Genomic DNA, 11911 nt, shown 5'->3' on the forward strand with positions numbered 1-11911 from the left:
CTCACTGGCTTCAGTGGTTGGTGCATAAATTTGAATAATAGTGGTATTAACTGGGCTTCCCTGTAGGTGCATGGATATTATCCTATCCCAGACAGTGTTGTACCTCATGACTGATCTGGATATGTTATTTTTGATGAGAATGCACCATTTCTCTTCAATTTGTCATTCCCAGCATAGTAAACCATGTGGTTGTCAGATTCAAAATGGCCAATAGCAGTTCATTTCAACTCACTGATGCCTAAGATATCAATGTTTATGCATTCCATTTCTTTTTTGACAACTTCCAATATTCCCAGATTCATACTTCGTACATTCCATGTTCTGATTTTCAAGGGATGTTTACAGATGTTTCTCTTCATTTTGAGTTGTGCCCCATCAGCAAATGAAGGTCCCGCAGGCTTTTCTCCCACCGGCTTTATTCCATTTGTGTCATCACAGTCAACTGTACTTTGAGGAGGCAGCTCTTCCCCAGTCGTTTTTTGAGTGTCTTCCAACTTGAGGGGCTCTTTTCTCAGCACTATATCTGACAGTGTTTCTCTGCTCTTCGTAAGGTTTTCAGTGACTAAACGTTTGGAAGTAGTTCATCACTCTTTCTTCCTAGTCTGTCTTTGTCTAGAAGCTCATTTGAAACCTGTCCGCCATGGGTGAACTTGCTGGTGTTTAAAATACCAGTGGCATAGCTTTCACAATCATAGCAACTCAGAAGCCACCACAGTACGACAAACTGACAGACGAGTGGTGGCCATTTGGTTTTAAGTAGAACCTGTCACTTTAAATTTTGAGGAGATCTGTGGGCATGCATAGTAGACCCCTCCAGGGGTGGGTTTGGGGGACCATTCTCTCAGGCATCCCCTCTAGTCACCAGAACGGAGGTGCACAGACAGCGAGAGACCAATAAACAAATACCAAAAAAGAATGTCCACCCCTGTATCTCTGTGGTTCTGTCAGGCGTTTGTGGCTGTTCTGATCCTTCCCCTGCTTGGTCCCTCCCAAGATGGCGTCTCTGGGAGTAGCTTAGCATCTTGAATTAGAAAGCAATGGATTTCTTGCTTCTTCTACAGATTTCTTGCTTCTTCTACAATTCTTCTATAAGCCTTCCAAGCTTCTAAATATTCCTTTATATGTGGTTCAAAGTTTTAGCATCATCCCCTGAGCCTGCTTGGTCCAGTATTCTGTGTTGTTGGTGACAGTGCTGCTCATTGCACATCTACCTGATCTGCCATATATATACACATATGTATATATAACAGTGCCATGTTGTATCCACAGTTGTGGTGGAAAGATATTATGGCACTGTTGGGAGGGACCACCACAGAGTCTGGCACATGAAAGGGGCTCTGTATACCTGGTGACCCTGGCTCCCTCTCGATGGGTCCCTGGAATCACCCCAGGATATCAGTTCTGGGGACCTGAGCTAATGGGTGGACAGTCTTACTCTATGGTGTATCTTATCCAGTTCTTTTGGTAAGTCCCTCTGAGAGAAAGCACATTTTCCCTATTTCTTTTCTCCTTCTTCTGGCATATGGCATTTTGTAAGACAATGTATCTGGAAAGACATCACAAATCCCTCAATGGGCCTGGACAGATTTCCTCTCAGCTGGGGACTCTGCCACTGCCACCCTGCCACTAACAGATGGGTGGAATGGCAGATGCTGTGTAGGGGGCTTGGGTACTTGCTGTGCAGCTGAGGCCTCTGGCTCTTTTCCATGTTGATGTGGTTTGGATGCAGCCAAGAGAACAGATCAGGTTGTGGTCGTCACTGACTCTGTTCCAGAACGATCTTCCACCCAGGGTAGGGGGTGATAGGTGTGTGGGCACCAAGGAGGAGTTGTGAGTGTGCTTGCACCTCAGTGGCTCTGCAGGTGAAGTTTGTTCTTGCAAACTCTCTTAGGGCCCCTGCAATGCATCATGAGCTCCCGTGCTTGCTGAGAACATGAGCACTGGAATACAAGAAGGAAGCTGCAAGAACTTACCTCATCCCAGTTAGAAGCAAGACAACAGTATTTTCTCAATTTAATTTTTTATTTTCTTCCATTCTTTCTTTTTTATTGTAGTAATATATGTATATATATATGTTGTTGTTAAGGCCCATCTAGTCAATTCCAACCCATAGTGACCCTGTATAGGGTTTTCAAGGAGCAGCTGGTGAGCTTGAACCACCGACCTTTGCAATTCAAATGACTTTGCAGTCTGACGTATTAGCCCACAGCACCACACCAGGTCTCCATAGATAGATAGATAGATAGATAGATAGATAGATAGATAGATAGATAGATAGATAGATATACATAGTATATATACATAGCAAAACAGTTAACAACTCATTACATTTTACATATACAGTTCTGTAGCACTGCTTACATTCATCCGATTGTACAACCATCACCATTTTCCTTTGCCTAATGGCTTCATCAGCATTAACAGAGACTCGAAGACTTCCCTTTCCCTCCTCTCCCTAGCTCCTTGTAGCCATTCATAAGAAGCTTTAGTCTGTATACACTCACCTCATCTTGATACTTCTGGTAAGTTAGATCATACGCTATTTGTCCTTTTGTGTCTGACAATATAGGAGCATAGTTGTACTTTGACACATATAAAATCACCTTGAATTGGAATTGACTCAATAGAAATTATTATTTTTTTAAAATTTCTTTTGGCTTGGCATCTTCCCAGGGTCAAACCTAGACTGTCCCTTTCTCTTTGGGTGGAGATACTCCCCACAGCTTGGGGATAGTGGCTTTTCCTTCTCCTCTTTTTCTCAGCTGCTGAAGGCCCCTAAGTATACCTGCTTCTATCACTGTAATCAAAAATGAACTTTAAGCAACTCTCTTTCAGAATAATTTTTCAAGCCGTGCAGACAAGCTAATTTACAGTGGACGTAAATGTCATTGATACGTCACCACCTCCTGTCTGTGTTCTTGGTGAGCTGGTCTGCGAATACCAGGGGTTTTAGCAGCAGGCACGTGGCGGTCAATGGGTGGTGGGAAAGCATGCTCATGGTGATGTCTGGGAGCACAGGCAGAAGGGTGGATGAATTCTGTGTCAGGCAGAGCACTATCATTTTGAGAAATTTCAGAATTCCTCTAAAATGGGGGCAGTAGACCCAGAGAGCAAGGGAGAGATTTCTAAAAGGTCAAAGCTGTAAAAACAACAAGAGCCTAATTCAGAGCTTTTGCTATTTCTGGAATTTTGTATAGAAGTCAGGAAGGAAAAAAGTCTCCTGCTTTTCTGATTTCCCTTAGAACAGAGGAGGTGACTGGATGGGTATCTTCCCCCAATGTCTAGTGGGAGACAGTCTTGCTGACCCTGTGAGGCTGACCTGGAGTGAAGTACTTCATCCCGTTGAGCTTCATTTCCTTAGTCTTTTTCTTTATAATTTATTTTAACCAGCTAGGGACTGGTGAGATGCCCCACTGGCACAGCTGTTAAGTGCTTGACTGATAACTGAAAAACTGGTGGTTCAAATTGGAGTCAACTCAGTGGCAATGAGTTTAATGGGACTTATTCATATTACTCAGTAGCAGATGCCATGAATCATCTCTTTGAATTCTTATAAATGTCTGGGAACTAAGCACCCTTTGTTGTTGTTACTTGCTGTTGAGTTGGTTCTGACTCGCAGCAACCCAATGCACAAGGCAATGAAACACTGCCCAGTCCTGCACCATACTCACAATTATTGTTATGCTTAAACCCATTGCTGCTGCCACTATGTTAATCTATCTCACTGTGGGTCTTCTTACATGCTTTTCCTTATTCATTGTCCAACTTCCATACGTGTATGAGGAGATTGAAAACACCATGGTTTGGGTCAGGCACACCTTAGTCCTCAAACTGATTGATATCTTTGCTCTGAACAAAGATGTCTTGTGCAGCAGATTTGCCCAGTGTAATATGCTAAGCACCATTATTGTCCCAGTTCTACAGGCAAGAAAACTGAGGCACACTGAAGTTAAATAACTTGCACGTAAATTCAATTTGGGAGTCATTAATAACACCAGCACATGACATTAAGGAATCAACTTCCAGAATATATGTCATGTGATCTCTCAGCTACTGAGATATTATTTGCAAAGTCTGGATTGATGCACACCTCAGAAAAAAATGTGAGTGGTAGTTGAGGGACTAAAGGAGATGAGGTGTGCAATGTACCCACCACAAACATGGGGTCTGGGACAGAGTCAATATCTGATGAATGGTGATGACGATGGTGGTGGTGGTTGATGGTGGTGATTGTGTTAAGGTCCCGGTGCTACAGTAGCAAAGTGCCACAGATGTTTTAAGTAGGAGGCTGAAAACATCAGAAATTTATATCCTCATGGTTTAGCAGGTTAAAGTTCAAATTTAGAGTGTCAGCAGAGTTGTGGTCTCTCTAAAGTCTCAGTGGGGAGGTTTTTTCTTGGCTCTCTCAGCTTCTGCAGCCCCAGGCTTTCCCAGGCTTGCATAGTGTCACTCAAATTTCTCTACCTTTGTCACCACATGGCCATTTTCCCTCTGTGCCTATGTGTCTGTGCCTCTTTTCTTTGTAAGAATACCATTCAGATGGGATTAGAACTCACCCTACTCCGATAGAACCTTATATTAACTGACAACATCTTCAAAGACCCTACTTCCATAGGTCACATTCATTGGTACGAATTAGGATTTCAACCTATACTTTTGGGACATGATTCAATTCATAATAGTGAAGATGTATAATGGCTATGACAATGACAATAACAGTGATGATGGCAATGATAATATGATGACTATGATGAATATAGGAGTCCTGGCATGGCACCGGGGGTTAATGCACTGGACTGCAAGGTCGGTTTGAACTGCAAGGTTGGTGGGTCAAGCTCACCAGCCACTATTTGGAAACCCTATACAGGGTTGCTATGAGTCAGAACTGACTCACCAGGACTTAACAACAACAGCATGATGAATATAACAGTGATCATTATGATAATATACACGACGAAGTACTGAACCCATGAATAGTTGCCTGGGATGCAGAAATGAGAAATACAACTCCTGTTGGCACACAGAGGAGGTCTTCTAGGATATGAAGAAGACTTAGTGTCCAAATAGTCTGCTTCAGTAACCAGGTAAGAGAGGGTAGCAGCTTGGATTTGGTTGGTGGATGTGGGTAAGGAGAGATATCATGAGATTAGGATATGAGTTGGCAGCAAAGCTAATGATGTGAATTGATGAACTGGATGTATGGCAGGATTTCTCAAACTTGACATTTAACATTTTGTTGTTGTTGTGGCAGGCAGTTAGCATGTTTGGCAGCATCTATAGTCTCTATATACTCGATGCCAGTAACATGTCCTTTCTCCCAGTCATGGCAACCAAAATTGTCACTAGGCATTGGCAAATGTCTCCTGGTTGTTGCTAGGTGCCATGGAGTTGGTTCCAACTCATAGCAATTCCATGCACAACAGAATGAAACACAGCCTGGTCCTACACTGTCATCATAATTGTTATGTCTGAGCCCATTATGGCTGCACTGTGTCAACCCATCTCATTGGGAGTCTTACTCTTTTTTGCTGACCCTCCACTATACCAAGCATAATGTCCTTTTCCAGGGACTGATCCCTCCTGAAATATGTCCAGAGAATGAGAGACAGGCTCTCACAACTCTCACTTATAAGGAGCATCTGGCTGTATTTCTCCCAACACACATCTGTTTGCTCTTCTGAAAGTTCATGGTACTTTCAATATTTTTGCCAACACCATAATTTAAATATATTGATTCATCTATGGTCTGCCTTATTCACTGTTCAAATTTCACATGCACATGAGGCAATTGAAAATACCATGGCTTAGGTCACGCACACATTAGTTCTCAAACTGACATCTTTGCTCTTAAACACTTAAAAAAAGTTCTTTTTTGCAGTAGACTTACCTAATGCAGTACATCATTTGATTTCTTGACTGCTGATTGCATGAGTATTGATCATGGATCCAAGCAAACTGTGTCCTGGGGCACGGTTTTCTGGGAATATCCCTAGTTGAGAAATAGTAATATAGACAAATGCAGGGAATAGGATGGTTCCCACGCCTCTGGCTACAGAAATTGGGTCTGGTGCTGCCATTTGTAGGAAAGGAATCTTTGTTCCCTTCATCCATTGCTGTGTCCTCAGAATCTAGGACACTATTGACTCGTTGTTGTTGTTGTTAAGTACTATGAAGTCAGTTCTAACTTATAGTGACCCTTTTACAGGGTTTCTGAGGCTGTAAATCTTTATGGGAGCAGAAAACCTCATCTTTCTCCTGCAGAACAGCTGGTAGTTTCGTACTGCTGACCTTGAGGTTAGCAGCCCGACTCGTAACCACTATGCTACCAGAGCTCCTTTATTGACTCATAGTAGGTGCTCAATGAATGTTGGATGACTGAATGAATAGAAAATGCTGGGGGAGTTAAATTTTTTGTCTTGCATCTGGTGATGAATGAATAGTTTTGTTTTAGATAAAGTAGTTGAGACCATGAGGAGTGGGGTGTTGATTCAATGGTAGAATCCTTGCCATCTATGCAGGCTATCCCACCATTTGTCTTTCAGTTTGTCCTAATGAAATGGCTTATGTGTTGCTGTGATTCTGGAACAGACTAGGAAGAAGGAGAGACAGACTACTCCTGAATATTTAGTCACTGAATATTGTCAGATACAGTGACAAAATATGAGTTCCTCTGGTTGGTCACTGCCCAAGAAATGGCTTTCATCATCTGAGAACTGCATTCTGTCCTTTTGGGTCAGCGGTTCTTTGGATTCTTGCTTACTAGTGCCGATCCTTTCTCCCATGACAAACCTGTGTCCATGGTCACTTTTGAAGTATGGCTGCTGGCTGCACAAGTCACCCTTCTCTGACTCTCCTCTGTAACCACTGTCTGTGTCTGTGTCACTGCCCCTCTGCTCCTTGCTCGAGTGAGGGAAAGTCCACTGGATGACTGGAACACAGTTTTTCCCAGGTCCTTCTGAGCCTTTGGCTAGGGAGCTGGGTTTCTCCTTGAAGTCCATGGTTTTGGGAGCTGGGTCTGATGGCTTCCTGGAGGAACCACCTGGTAGCAGCTCCAAGACCACACGGTGGAGGTGGGTGAACAGCTGGGAAGACTTCAGGTCCTGAGTGTTCTCGAGCTTGGCCAGCTACTGAAGCACCTCCTGAGCACAGGTCTGAAAACCTGAGCAGAATATCTCTTGACCTGCATCAACATTTCTCCCTGATAGCTCACTTGCTTGTAAAGTGCTCTGCAGGGCAAGGACTTTCTGCTGCTGTTGGTCAATTAGGTTTGTCAGTGCTTTCACATGTTCCTCAGGAGAAAGATGAGGCGTTCTGCTCCTGTAAAGATTTACAGCCTTGGAAACCCTGTACAGGGTCGCTATGGGTTGGAACCGACTCAACGGCACTTAACAACAACAACAACAAGCTTGGGAAGTAGTTCGTTCAGTTGTGCATAGGGGTGCTCTGAGTTGGTACCAACTCAGTGGCACCTAACAAAAACAACATACAAGATGTCAAGGAGCCTTGGTAGCACAGTGGATTGTGAGCTGAGCTGTTAACCGCAAGGTCATTAGTTTGAATCTACCAGTCTTTCAGCTGGAGAAAGTTTAGACTTTCTGCTCCTGTGATATGTACAGTCTCAGAGACCCTATACAGGGTTGTTATGAGTTGGAACAGGTTTGATTGGCACATAACCACCAACCAACATGCGAGATATCTGGGTTTGACTCCCAGCGAATGGACCTCATGTGAAGCCATACCCATCTGTCAGTGGAGGCTTGCTTCCAAACTAAGACAGAAGAAAACTCTAGTGATGGTCTTCTGAAAGTCAGGTAATGAAAATCCTATGGAACACAATGGTTCAATCCACAATCAAACATAGAGATGCCATTGAACTGGACAGCAGTTTTTTCTATTATGTATTGGCTTGCCATGAACCAGAGGCCAACTCAATAATCGCTTACAACATCGACACAAGTATGAGATCTATTTAGTATCCAATACAAATGTTGTCAGTTGGACATACAACTCTTGAGCTACTGGAAGAAGTCAGGAGAATAATCTGGATAGTTATCAGCCCATCAATGGTATTTAAAGCCATGAGACTAAATGCGATCTCCTAAGACCAGAGGATAAATAGAAGAAGATGAGATGTTAAGAAAAAGTTCTGGAGCAACCAAACAAAACAAGCAACTCTCGTAGAAGGCTGAGAAAGAAAAGTCAGAGAGATAGAACTAGGAGAGTGTGTTTTCATAGAAGTTGAGAGGCTAAAGTGTTAAAAGGAAGAAACAGACCACCACATTTAGTGTTAATAAGAAGACAGGCTCAGTGAAAACAGGAAGTAGCCATTACAGTTGATTGCAGGAGCTCAGAGGTAACTTGAACAGAAGCCAATTTAGCAAGACAGTGGAGTTGGAATCTCTTTAGAACGTGCTCAAGAGCTATATGGAGGGAGGGATTAAAGAAGACTGGCAAAGTTCTACTAGGAATAGCTGTATAGAAATGGTTAATACATGGAGAATAATGCGGGACTAAGGAAGGTTTTTAAAGAAGGCAGATCAAAGTGTATTGGTGTGCTGATGGGAATGGCCCAGTGGAAAGTGAGAACTCTTTCATTCCTGTAGTGAATCAAGTCAGAGCAGAGCAGGTCAGAGCACAGTACCAGGCTCAGACAGTTGCTCTGGTCTGATGTAAAGGCTTCAACTCAGCCGTCAGTACCTCAAGCGAAACCACAGATGGGCTCTTCTGCCTGCTAATCTCCTAATCATAAATTTGGCTTTTAGAACAAGCTACACAAATCACCCTAGCGCTCTTTCTTGGCACTGTTGAATCTGTAGCAGGGTCTTTCCTGGGTCTGCTTATTCAGCACCTGACCCAACAAGAAGACATGAACTCCTACCCTCTTGTTAATATCTTGGATCCACCACTCCTTTCAGTGTGGTGTATGTGTCTGCATCCTTCTCCAGGGTGGTGAGTGGTCCCTGACCAAGAGACATCTTTCTATTCCAATGCCACTTCTGGGAAAGGAGGGAAGGCCTTTGGATGACTTTCATTATGAACCAGCCTCAGACACTTGCAGAATCAATGGTCACAAGGTGGAATTGATCCAGAGGTTTAGTTGTTCCCTGGACAGAGGCACCAAAGAGAACGTGCTGTTGGCAGGCAGCTTCTCTGTCTGGCATCTGGGGTGAGTGTGAACCTCTAACAAGGTGTTAGATGCTCGATATACATTTACTGCCGTTGCTATTTCTGATTTTGTTGTTTCTGTGAGTCCATCACCTGACTTCAATAACATGAAATGGGTCATTTGTCAGCACAGTTTCCTGTAGTTTTCTGTAGTCAATAACCTCAGTGTTAACACGTCTTGTCCTAGTATTCTAGAGGCCATTGTTAGAGACAGTGTGGTAGTGGACAAGGTGGGTGTCTTAGGATGGGCTCCCTAGAAGTAAAACCAGTTAAGCATAACATGTATATATATATATAACCCACAGCACCATAGAGATACAAAAGTATAAATGATTGACCCAAAGTCCCCCAATTGGTACTGACGGGGTCAGTTCAGAGCTGGGCAGTCAGACTCTCAGTCCCTTCTCTCATCAGGATGGAGTATAGAAGGGGATGGAGGTCAGTAGGGAAGAGAGGACCCAACTGAGAACTCCATCCCTGACCCTGGGCTACCTTCATAAAATTTGCTGCAGAGGAAGACTTATTTTTGGCTATGAGCTTTGATAAGTCTTCACTGTAGTGCTGGTGAAATCTTGGATGAAGGTGACAAAAACAGAACCTCACATCCTGAATCACAAGTTTGCTCGTTCAAACTCACCAGCTGCTCCTTGGAAACCCTATACAGGGTTGCTATGAGTTGCAACCAACTCAACAGCACTCAACAGTATCAAAATATCCTGAGCTCAGCTGTCAGATTAAACTCTGAAAACACATTTAGCTTTCCTTTGTTTGGTTTATTGGTTGAGTGTTTTCCACTGTTACCATATTTAAGGCAATTGGTCCTTGACTGGTCTTTCCATCCCTTGCAAAGCCTATAAGTGTCCAAATGAATAGTCTGTCACCACAGCTTGTCAGCACCTCACCCTGAGAGTAGTGAAGATAGAATTGAATAGCAAAGTGACAGGAACCACAGACTTGCTGGGCCCATGTGGAATGGTACTACCACTGTAGATATTGGTTTAGCAATTCTTCTAGTGTTACATGTAGAGTCACCACTCCTAGGGGTATCTCACAGAGCATGAAGACACACATCCACCAGAAGACACACATTGCTCATGTATGTTCACAGCAGCTTCATTCACAGGAACCTCCAATGACAAACACCTAGAACGCTCATTGTGCAGGTGGTAGCACAGCCATATAATGTAACTCTCCTCAGCTATAGCAAGAACATCCACCGATTCACAAACACGAAGATAAGCACTGGATGGCTAACTGAAAGGTCAGTGGTATAAACTCACCAGCTGCTTCTAGGAAACCCTATACAGGGTCACTATGAGTTGGAACTGGCTACATGGCACTTAACAACAACAGCAACAACAACAAGGTGCATCTCAGAAGCTTGGTGAACTACAGAAGTTGGCCCAGAGCAATGTGTATGAGTGATTCCTTTTATATGATGTTCTAGACATGGAAAGCTAACCCTTAATGGCAAGAAACAGAGGAGAGGTCACATTGAAAGGACCATGAGGGGCAACCTGGGGTGTGGATGGGGTGGTGCTGGCATGGGTGTGTTTACTTGTCAGAATTCAAAAAGCTACACTTGTAAATTTGTGGATTTTCTTTAAGTAAAGGATAGAGGACTACTTTGTTTTATTGTACTTTGCCTTATTGCCACTTACCAATACTGTGGGGGGGTTTTCTTGGGTGTGTGTGTGTTTGTTTACTTTTACACATTGACGGTCTGTGGCAGCTCTGCATCAAGCAAGTCTATTGGCACCATTTTTCCAACAGCATGTGTTCATTTATTGTTTCTGTTTCACATTTCAGTTATTCTCACAGGATTTTGAACTTTTTCATAATGCTCTATTGCACACGAATGGAGTATAGTGTAAACATGAGTTTTTTTTTTCAATGTTTTGTTGTGAATTATGTGATAGTTTACATGGAAGAATATTAGTTTTACTTTCATTCTATCCTATATCATTTCATTGTCATGATTACAAGCCTCTCCATGCATCATCACCCAACCAAAGGGTATACACTACAAGCCTGCCCCCCGGTCATCAACACACAGCCCCTCTCCATCTCTGGATCTAAAGTCCCCAGCTGCTCCATCTCTTTACGTCATCTTCTCTGCCTCCATCTCAGGCATCACTGCTTCTCTGGGTAGGGTCCCGCTCTCCACTCTTCTCCCTTGATGGTCCCAGGGACCTCCGTTCCTAGACTGAAAAGTTAATCACACCCCTCCTTGCTACAAAACATCTACTTTTACATTTCCAACCCTTATAATCAGTACTGATAACAATTATTCACTATTGTTTTACAAGAGACCCTCTGCATTTCATTTCATCAGCCCTGCCTAGACAGATTGGATACTACTCAGTGGAGATTCTACCTTCCTCTACACTCTCTGGATCTAGGTTCCCTCTTGAAAGCTTGTAAGCCAGTCACTTCTCACCCTTGTAGCCCCCCTCCCACCCCATTTTGGGTAGCCAATGTCCAAGTTGCCCATCCCTGTCTACTCTGTGTATGCAGGGGGTGAGAATGATCTTTGCTATAAAGATTTGTTCCCTCTTTTGAGCTACTGCATCCATAGGTGTAGGTCAAGTTCATCAAATTATATCATATTACTCTTTTTTTCCTCTTCTTTCTTCTTCTAGTTGAACTCTAATCATCCAGTCATTGAAGCCAGGTCAAAAACATGAGTTTTATGTGCACTGGGAAACTCAAAAAATGTGTCCGACTCACTTTAGTGTGATATTTG

Source organism: Chrysochloris asiatica, unplaced genomic scaffold (genome assembly GCF_000296735.1).
Source record: "Chrysochloris asiatica unplaced genomic scaffold, ChrAsi1.0 scaffold00173, whole genome shotgun sequence".
NCBI classification, from domain to species: Eukaryota; Metazoa; Chordata; class Mammalia; order Afrosoricida; family Chrysochloridae; genus Chrysochloris; species Chrysochloris asiatica.